Raw genomic sequence first — 8,407 nt, forward strand, 5'->3', positions numbered from 1 at the left:
ATATAATTAAATCAAGTGTGTCTGGTCGAGTTGAACTTACCCCTAAATCTGACAATTTTAAGTGCCAATGTGAGTAAATCGATTGCCCGAGCTGGTCCGCTTTTGTGAGTAATGAGCTGGGAGGCTGTGGGTGTAGGTAGGGTATCGATTCGCTACAGCCAACAGTGTAAACACCGTTGACAAGGAGTAATTTAATATCGACAAACGCTTGAAGCCAAACGGCTAACATTTCACACTCGTGTGCGAGGTGGAGTACGGAACTTTGACGTTTGGGGCCTTTTGTTTGTTGAGTCATAGAAGTAGTAAAATGTATTTAAAGAAGAATGGGAAATATATCCTGAGAAGACATTTAATTGTTAAAGCTAGTAATTTTCGTTCAAGGTACACCCAGCATAACAGTAAAAAACTGAATTGATCGAACATCTGGAAAATGCTAATGTGGTTACGGGTCTTCCACGAAGAACACAACACCAAAAAAATTATTATTTTTACCTCAAGAAATCTAACGGTAACATAAAATTGACGTACAAATACTGTCATTCATTACCAGTCGCACGTGTCGCCTTTGTTCAGTTGCACGAAGTACAATTAGGAAGAGTCAAGACAGCACTCGGAATTCACCTGTTGATAACCGTTTCAATTATCGCAGGTGAGTATATTTTTTATATTAGGATTCTGTTAGAAACACACAAAAAATCGCAGTTTTTTTTCTTATCACTCAAATTCGATTTTTCTGTCTCTTTTTTTTAGAACATCACCGGCATAACGGAACAGAAGAAGCAGGTTGATGGACGCAATTAGGGACACATACACCCAGGAATGGTATGTAATTTAGCAACCCGGTACATATGCCGCTTTGGTCTCCTGACGGACTTGTTGCATCGTTCCTTCGCTTGTTGGCGATGTTATCCGTTGTTTGTGTTGGAACAAAAAACTTGATTCAAACCAGCAGCTTATTAAGAAGCGACCGTAGGTACCATAATTTTCTCACTAATCGATACTTTCCTTTTACTTTGGGCACTAATAACCATAACAAAGGCAACAATAAAGCAGCGGGCAGTTTGCGGTATCCAACCGGTGTGCCCCGATCCTTCCGACAATAGAGATTCAAATTCAAAGAATAAATTGGGGTTTTATCGTCGCGTTGTCGGTTAGTAACACCGGTGGCACTGTGTTGCATTCATCTGCATAATCACATCACCCTTTCCGTTTTGTTCGGGATCCTTGAGTGGTACCCATGCGATGACAATGATAATTTTAATTTGTTGGAATTAGCCTAATGAAATATTGGTTGGTTTCCGATAATTTTTAATATTTCTTTTGACAAATATTAGCTCTGGTAGCATATTTGGTGTGTTCTGAGAACATACAATGGAACCTCGAAGCAGCAATGTCACCTGCTAGTTTGCATCTGGAACAATGCAGTCACGTTTCTCGCTGAAGCGGTTCCTACATAAAATCAAAGTAGTTGTTTTAAAGTAAATCACTGAAGCGAAAACGAGAAACCTGTTCACTATGACCTAGTCCGTAGACTGCAAAGAACCAGCTGTCAGCTGATTGACTTTATGATAAAACCAAGATCGTCCGCTATATATATACATGTAGGCACTGGTCATGATCATTTCCTCCGTCGTACTTCTCAATAACGGTTCAAAATATTGCTTTTCTCCCCAGCCTACAATGAATCACGCAACGCTGCAATCTAGCAGCTTCCTGTTTATTTTACCCAGAAGAGTGCAATGTGTCTCCGGAATAAAACAAATTAAAAACCATTTAAATCTGGTGCAACAGCACCTTGAAAGGATCGAACTGAAACGTTCATTACCATTAATAAATTCAACACTGCCAACACGGCTGGGAGTCACGGCAAAGGTTCCAGGCTGAGAAATAGAAATTAATACCTGAGGCATCCGTTCGTTCTGCTTTCTATACGTCTATATGTTTTTCGTTCATCGACCAGAAGCGACTATCTCGCGAGTCATTCACAGTTCATTAGAGACGAAAACATTTGTGTGTATATATGTACGGACGTACTTTCTTTCGCCCGATTTCTGCAAATCATTATTTATCATATGGAGAACTCCTGGGTGTCCTCACGCACTGGGACCTGTTGTTGGGCTAGACTCCGAACATTGACCGTCGTTCGAACCAACCACCGCCGCCACCGCCGTCCGATTAAACGCCACGCGAGACGCGCACACAGTCGGAGAAATTAGTATTCTATGCGTTAATTATTTTTTATCGTATTCATTTATCTACGCTCTTTGAGGCGTGTTTCCTTGGTGCGACATGTCGACCCCCCCCCCCCTTCGGCCAACAGCCGGTGTCGGACGGGCTCCGGGAACAGGGACAGGTTGTCGCGTTTGTCGTCGTCGTCAGTCGTCCGATCGGTTCAATCGAGTGCTTTGCATGCACTTTGTCCGGAGTCTGTGTGATCTGCGGGGAAATTGTAACGGGTTGAATGAGAAATGCATTCGATATTTCAAATCAATGCTATTAGTCACGTCGAAAGTTGAGACAAGGTTGGTTGAACTTATTTTTAGTCCGTTGTCGACGAGTGTACATGAAAATCAATACAGGAATGCCTTTTTTCAATTTGAGAAAGTGCAAGAAATTATCCTTTTCCTGTGGAATACTGCATGTGCATTACTGCAGGGCATTAACATATCAAACGGTATGCAGTTTCGGAATCGGATACACAAAAGTCACACGAATAATGCTCAGCATGCTGAATAGCAGCCATGTGATAATTGATTTTGCAATGTACACTCAGTACCCTGAGTAGAATTCTGCAATTGTGCTTGGACAAAATGCAATAAATTCTTTGGCATTTTCGGAATCACATCCGACAGAAAAGTTTTTGTTTTAAAACAAGCTCACAGCCTACACCAAAGAGCGAATCTTGTGCATTATCCACCTTATCGACAGTGGTACAACTGGTTCTGGACCAACGAAGTCAATCGCAGAACCCGCTCTAGCCAATTCGTCCACCCATTCGTTTCCAGTAATATCAGAATGACCGGGTACCCATTAAAGGTAGATATTTTGAGTTTGACTTGCGATTACTAATTTTGATCTCGAATCTACTGAAGTATGTGCCTTAGAGCAACCTAATTATCAAAAGAAAAATAAATTTCGTTGCTTCAAATTCCCTGTTAAAGTGCCGGTTGTATGCCACATAGAATCGCGAAGATTTGTGCTTGGACTACGGTACAATATCTACCAAGCGAATGGGATTGGTATGATTTCATTTCACGACAATAGACACCAGCGCCGGCTCGGTCTTACAACACAAAACGTCAGTGTAACAAACTTCGTATTCTTGCTCCAGTTGTTTCCGAGCCTTTGAACGGAGCAGATTGATTTACATTACAGTGATGTTCGTTGTGTCTTTTTTTTGTTTTATTTTCGTGACTTTAAATTGGTTATTCATTCGTCACGTCATTGTGTCAATTACAGTGAGTGAAAGTCAGTTTTTGTTCGTTTGTTAGCCACAGTTCTGCTGGTGCCGGTAGCAAATCCAGTACATTGTTTTCGCTGGAGCAGAACAATCGACGAATACTGCAGATAAATTTTGTTTGGTTTTTCTTTTGCCTCTCATTTTTCTTTCTTTTCCCCTTTGTCTTTACCTTGTAATCTAATAATAAAACACATTCCCGTTTATACAACGCTCTTCCCTCGTGCTTAAATCACCGAGGGTGAAATAACATCTGTAATAACATGAGTCCCTGATTTCCCTAACACTCGCATTGCCCTCCGTAAAAAGCAGAACAAACATGATTCCCCTGGACCATGGGTAGTGTATTTTTGAACCGCAGAGAAAGTGGTTAATACTTTTTCTGGAACTGACCACTCAGTACCCAGCGGTAACTCAGATAACACGTGTTCGGGCAAACAAGATACGTGTTATAGTGAATGATCTCGGTCAGACTAATTAGATTGTTTGCTGTGAGCGATTTTCGCGGGATTCTAAAGCCTACGTGCCAGCTATGGCCGTAGAAATTGATGGTGTTGTGTTCAAACCGGGCCTCAAGTTCTAAGAACTGTTGTAGCACGGGTGCACTGTTTTAAGGACCCCTCACTTCAACAGGTTAAGATCTTGAAATGCAAATAGTTGGATACTGCAAACAGCGAGGGAAGTAAGGCTCGCCTTTACCGGGTCTTCTCTTGCCAACTATATCCTCCTTGACAAAGTTTGTCTACCTGTTCGCATGTTTGTATAACGGGTAGGGGAAACCGGAGCTAGTTGACGGTGTTTTCAGTTTTCATTTTTTACTGCTTTGATATAGATGGATCTTTATTAAAATGTTTGATGCATTGTCTCCATTTATGGAGACAAATATATGTGACGCAGAAAACCTGCCAACTTACTCTGGCCTTGGGTAAGTTGGCGGCATGAAGTATTTGAATCTCCATTTGATTGCTTATTTTTGGCGTGCCCCAAAAATAAGCAATCAATTGGAGATTCAAATACTTCAGGGGTGCATTTGAAACGTGCTGAATGTATTTTCAAGAAAACTGCATATTAACCGACATTTGATATTATATTTCCTGGCATTTTGACTTTGATGCGTACTCCTTATTCAAAAGCAAATTTTCAAAATTCTTCAGGCGATTAGCCGAAGTAAATATCTCCTGCATTGACGAGATACACAAGAAAAAAAATTCCTTACTTTGGAGTGAATTCCGAAAAAAATTGCCCCGTGCGTGTCACCACCAACTTACCCCAACCGCAAATTCTATAGAAAAGGATTTAACGAATAACTTTTGTTTGTGGATAGGATTAATATCTATACGGATACTGAAAGCTCTTTTCAAGCACTATCGAAAAATAGAATAATTCGGGAAATAGATTGAAAATTACTCTAAATAAAACAACGTGTTTAAAATTTAGAAAATTTACTTGGAATGCTCGAAAACACAATATAGCCCACAGCTTCTACAAAACAAGGGGCCCTTGGCATACTCTTAAATCATGTCCTGCGTACAAGCAGCGGGGAATAAAACTAGACGCTCCCTTAAGAAACGCTCGAAGCGCTGGTATGTAGAAATGCTGAAGAATTCTTCGCCACCTTTGCTGTCCGACAATCCCTATGCTCGTTTGGTTCGCGTTGAGCAAGAGTTTTCAAAAAATAGTTATAACGATTTTAAAACTTCTGGTTCAATCCAAGTGCAGAAATTATTTATTATTTCTTCCAACACTGTCAGTACACCACCGACACCGATACTTCAAACTTAAATAAATGAGAATATAGTCATCGCATAGACTTGGTATCTTGGAATGAAATGTTCAGTATGAATTGCTAAATAACATAGACGTAGTCAGAAAATGAAAAGAAGAGGAAGGGGTTTGCGTACTCCTCAGTCCTCTTTTTAGATAGTTTAGTATAACATAAGGAGTACATCTTCAACGCAGGTTTATACCGCCGAATTAAAAATTAATCTCACGAGTTTGAGTGCTACTATTTAAGGGCTTGCTGTTATTCAGCAAGCTGTTATTCAAAATGGTACGACGGTTTATAAATTTTGCATATTTTAAAACCCTATTTCTTAGCCGCTCTGAGTCAGAATTTAAAAAAAATCCGTATCCATAGATTCCTTGAAGTCTCGGAATTGTTTCTATCGACGTTTTCGTTTGAGAATCTAGGAACGAAACCAAAGATAGTTACTTCAAACAAACGTTTTTGATGAAAATGAGTTAGATTCACGCAAAACAGTGGTGATGTTAGAAAAACTGAAATATATTTGAGGTAAGAACCCAAGACGATTTCCAGAACTAAGTTAGCATTAGCCTCAAGCGAAAATAACACATAAGTTTTTAGATGCAAATCCTAAATGTTGTAAATGTTACTTCGCACAATGATTGTAGTGTGATTCATATTTGGGTCTAAAAAATATTAAGAAACTTCAGTCATTCACATTTACCAACACGTAATGATTCGTTGTCTTATACAAAACAATCTAAAAAAGGGGACTGGGGGATACACAAGCCCCCCCTCTTCTTTTCTTTTTATGACTACGTCTATGTTATTCAGCAATTCATTCTGAACATTTCCTTCAAAGGCACCAACTCTCTGCGATGACTTTATTCCGACTTATTTAAGTTTCGGTGTCGGTGGTATACTAACAGTGTTGGAAAAAATAATTAATTTCTGCATTTGGATTGAACCAGAAGTTTTAAAATCGTTATAACTATTTTTTGAAAACTAGAAACGTAGCTAGTTACCGTCTACGACAAAGTTGTTAACCAAAGATGGAGCTATAGTTTAACCCTTTCATGCCCAACTTTTTTCTAGTGCATGTAGGGTTTCAAAACTATTTTTCCATGAAAATGGTGGGATCAAGAAACACGAAAAGCTTTTTTTTCATAAAGATAGGTGCTTCCTTTGCAGTGCTACAAGCTGCTCAATTTTTACCTTCTAATGCTCAATTCAATTCTTCTAGAATATTGACAACAGTCCAATTGTGGGTAAAACGTACCCAGTCTAAATTGATATGCTTTATTAATTTTCAAAAATATTGCAACATAACGAAGATATATGAAAAATTCATTTTCCGTCTCAACATAAATTGTCCCTGACAGCACTGCTACATCGAAATCCAAACAGAATAATTGCAATAACTTCAGTTCTAGAGCTGATCCTCGCAACTGTTAATACTCAAATGAAAGGAAATAGTCACATTTATTTGCCTTACTTGTTTTTGTGAAGAAATCTTGCCTCAAACAAAAGTTATAGCATTTTAAAAACGTTGTTGTCCACAAACAACATGGGCATGAATGGGTTAATAAAGCTGATTTTTCATATTGACCAAAATAGCAATCTTTATTAACATAAATGCGAAATGATTGCTTTCCCCATATAAAATCCCATACAAATTTTGCGCAGGCGTTTGGGACCAAAAAAAGAACTCAAAAAGTGCTGTGCCCGCTAGTTTAAATCATTTTGAAGTTTTCCCATACAACCGCGAGTTACTTTAATGTACATGGCGTTACATTGCAATTTTTGGTTGGGTTACTGTGGTTGTTCTCTGATCATGATTAGTCTTTGTTATGATTTTTGTTCACACTTTGGGGATACATTGGTTTGTAGTATATCAACTAACGCGACGGTCATAATTTCAAGAGCTTAGTCGTGATTTTTGTAATTTTTCATCATGTTCCTGTGATATTTTATTCTTTAATATAATATCGGATTTTTCTGGCAGAGTAGCATGATTTATGTTCATGATTTCAAGATTTTAGTCACAATATTCGTAATTTATATTCACGTTTTATTTTTTCACGTGATATTTTATTCACAAGTTTCTTGTTGAATGTTTGTGGCAGAGTAGTGTGACTTATGCTCATGATTTCAGAACCTCAATCACGATTTTCGTACCTTCTATTCACGCTATCATGATATTTTAGTCACAATCAGAGTGATTTTTTTTCATGACTACAGGATCATAGTCACGATTTTTGATATTTTAATCACGCATAGTGTAATTTATGTCCATGATTTCAGGATCTTAGTCACGTTTTTCGTAACTTATAAGCAATTTATCATAATGTGCACGAACAAGATTCGTGACTCCACAATATATTTTTGATACTTAGCGCAGTTTTCGTTTTTTTGTCCTGACATCACATTGAACCTTATCGAATGAATAATGATGTACGAGGTTCTAATAGTTTTCTCATATCTGCTGCTCGCGCCTTTTGCTGATCGCTATAGGTTGTACATAAATATATGACATATCACGACAAAACCCCAATTTTGTGAAACAGTTCACGTGAAAATTTCCAGACCATGTGAAGAGTTGTATGAAATAGAAAATGATTACGTATGTCTCCTAAATTTAACAAGCACTCAAGATAGATCCTGAATAATGTACTACAAGTCATGAACCAGTTTTTTTTTTTTTTTTTTTTTTTTTTTATAGCCCGCCTCTTACCCCCACACCAAAAAGCTCACAAACGGAGCCCCCTGGTAGTGGACACATCAGTTCTCAGCGTACACAAAAAAAAGGTCAGCACAACAAAACAAAGTTACGAATCGCGGAAACGCTGAGAACAAAAAAAAACAATACGAGACCGACAAAACACAAAATTTGACAAGAAGCTACGGCGAGTACCCAGCGGAAAAGAATCCTTTTAAGGGTCCCATCGTAGCTTTGCAGGAAGCTCATAATAATTTAAATTTATTTATTACTTATTGCTATAAAAAATGCATTTATCAATTGTTTTTATTAAAAAAATGTTAACCAATTATAGCTAAAAGAATAAGCTCGATTGGTGGTGAACGAAGTTTATATTAAAAATTCTCCTATTTTATTTTTTAAAATTAGTTTCAATTTTGCTTGGAAACGAGTGCGACATGTTATTTGCTTTAAATCCGTAGGAAGCTGGTTGAATAACTTAGGTCCG

The sequence above is a fragment of the Topomyia yanbarensis genome, chromosome 2, assembly GCF_030247195.1.
Source record: "Topomyia yanbarensis strain Yona2022 chromosome 2, ASM3024719v1, whole genome shotgun sequence".
Lineage (NCBI taxonomy): Eukaryota > Metazoa > Arthropoda > Insecta > Diptera > Culicidae > Topomyia > Topomyia yanbarensis.